This window comes from Mastomys coucha, unplaced genomic scaffold (genome assembly GCF_008632895.1).
Source record: "Mastomys coucha isolate ucsf_1 unplaced genomic scaffold, UCSF_Mcou_1 pScaffold4, whole genome shotgun sequence".
Taxonomy (NCBI): Eukaryota; Metazoa; Chordata; class Mammalia; order Rodentia; family Muridae; genus Mastomys; species Mastomys coucha.
Genome location: NW_022196910.1, coordinates 45,889,774 through 45,892,805, shown reverse-complemented (window position 1 = coordinate 45,892,805; position 3,032 = coordinate 45,889,774).

The window sequence follows — 3,032 nt, the reverse complement described above, 5'->3', positions numbered from 1 at the left end:
GTGGTGGTGGAGGTGGTGGAGGTGGTGGTGGAGGTGGAGGTGGTGGTGGAGGTGGTGGTGGTGGTTGTTGTTGTGTTGTTGTTCCTGAGGGTTGTTGTTGTGGTTGTTGTTTGCAGTGTTACTATTTTTCCCATTGGTTGGAAAAGCTTGGCTCTGTCATTGGTTTTAATGATAGCATCCCCAAATGCCATTTGCTGTACACTTACTATCTACAAGTGCCACATAAAAAACAAAACAAAACAAAACAAAACAAAACAAAACAAAAAAACAAAAGTCAAAACGATCCAACTCAGATGTTTCCCCCCAATTTTTATATCATACGAAATTTATTTTGAGCACAGTTTGGATGAGCAGCAATAAGATTTTCCTCTGGGCTTGAGTCATTTATAGGCGGGTATGTATATTTCCAAACATGACCTCACTGGAGTCTAGCTTATTTGGATAATAATTAAACAAAGTTCATAAGCTTATTTAGAATACAAAAGAAGCAATTCGCACTGCAGCCAAGTTGCTAAAGGAACATTTGTGCAAAGAGCTCCTTGGCCTCCTTTCACTAAAGGCTTTCGTGACATCAGGCAGAGGAGCTCATTGTTTCTTTCGATTTCTGTCTTTGGGCCAATGAGTATGTTGTTGGGGCTTAATCAAAAGAATGTTTAAAGTTTTGTTCTCTGACATCAGTCATTCATAGAAACCACCTGGGTTCCAAAATCCATATTTATGGCCTCACTCTATTATGGCTTTGCATTATTCATCTACTAAATATTTGTTGAGAGCTTTTGTTCCTTTATTGCCTTGTAGGGATAAGACTTAACACTACTAGCTCCTAGCCATTAGACATACTAATCAGATGCTGGGCACTGCCTCCACTAGTTTCCGGATACAAGGACGATTGTTACCACTGTTTTACAGATAAGAAAGCTACCCTGTAGACTGAACTTATGCCAAGGATGGATGGCTGGGGCATTTATGTCAGAGAGTTCAAGATTAAGGTATTGACTGATTAGGTTCCCAGTTCTTCTTACTTTCAAATAGCCCACCTTCTTGCTATGTCTTCATACCGCAAAGAAAGGAAGAGAGTTCTTTAGGAGAACTAAGAGAGGGAGAGGCAGTGAAAAGGGGTGATAGATAAGTGGGAGAGGGACCAGGGAAGCCTTTGTCCCTGACAATATATCTCTATCTCTATCTCTATCTCTATCTCTATCTATCTATCTATCTATCTATCTATCTATCTATCTATCTATCTATCTATCTATCTGTCTATCTATCTATCTATCCATTTTCCTCCCAGAGATGTCCAGTGTTAGTCCCATCACAGGGTGTGGGACTTTGATATAGGAAGTGGGAGGGGCAGACGGGGAGACATACATTCAGTCCACAAACAGAGGATGTAGCTAACTCAGCCAAGGCCATGCAACCAGTGAGGGGAAGAGAAGTAATTGGTACCCAGGCTCTCCCTACTCCAGATTCTGAGCTTCTGCATCGCTGTGTTTATAAATACTTGGTGAGTGAGGAGTTGAGTGAGGTATCTGTAATTCCCTCTCAAAGCAGAGTGAAAACTTGACCAAGAATAACTTTGCTTATGGGCAACAAAAATCACATGGAAAGGCATAAAAACTGCTGGCTTGGACAGCAGTACCCCATATTCCTTAGCCTCGTATTCATAACCAATCAGCAAGGACAAAACACCCAGCACCACTGCACAGTTCTGCTATAAGGAGAAAGATTTCTGCATGTGGTCCGAGAAACTCAAACACGTGATTTAACCAAGGATACTGTGGGGGTTGTGGCTGTTTGCCAAATGTTGAAGGACAAAAAGCAAATTCTTATGACATTTGATACACTATTGTCCTTGGAAGAAGTTTTCTGTCAGTGAACCATTGTTTCTGGCCTACCTGAGAGTTTTGGAAAGTAGGTGCAGGAAAGGAAGTGATTACTAAGGACACAACGTTGACTTCCATCAAATGTATAGATTGCAGCACAGTGCAGTCTTTCCCTGCTGCGGTCTTTCCTCTGGACTTTTTTGACTTACCATTTACTTACACTTCAAGTAGATCACTAATTATTTTATCTTTGAGAATAAAGAAACCCTAGAATACACTTTTATTTATTTCTATTTTATTTTATTTATTTCTGTTTTTCATTTGGAACATTATATGTATTTGATTTGATTCATTTGTTATCCAAATACTTTTTACAGTATGGACTGCTGTCAATCGACCTATGAGTTAAGTTTATGCCTTTCAAAAAAATGAGACAAAGGAGTGAGTGTCAGGCTGGGAAACAGTACTCGCCACAGGCTGTCCACATGCCAACCTCTCTGGTATGGGAGCGGGAAGCTTCCACTGCAGTTTTTGCTCAGGATAGCCCTGCAAGACCAACCTGGACGTTTTACCGATATAGACAAAGAAAGATTCAAAAGGCTCACCTAACTGAACCGCTCCTGTAAAGCAAGATCTTGGCACTCTCTAGTCTCATTTTCTTACAATTATAACTACACCTCAGTGGAGCCAACTGCCCCAGAAAGTCACAGAAGGCTTCCACTAGAAAACAGTGCCAGAACTGAGCCTTGAGGATGGAATAGGAAGCTGTTGGTGACTGAGGACAGCCAGGGCTGAGTTTTAGGCAAAGAGAAAGAAGTGTGAATGTGCATGGCACTCTATGAGCTGAGAATAACTAGACAGGGAAGAACATCTGATTCTTAAGACCCACACTGATGCAGTCCTGAAGGCTCACTTGCTCTTAGGCATGCCAAGTACCACATGGCTATAGAAACGGGTATTTCACCTTCTCACTGACTGAAGAAAATGGAAATTGCATGATGAAGTCATTTTCCTGAGATAGCCTCATAAATTCCAGCTAACGTTTTGTCTCATAGCTAACATTCCAGAACTGTTACTGACACAGTCCATTTGCCCAGAGAGTGGAAAAGATACTAGGCGTCTTGTATCCAAATGCTGGTACATATGTAGACTGAATGTGAGTCTACCATTCTGAATCAAAGTCTAGGGTTGGGGTTGGGGTTGATGTGGGGG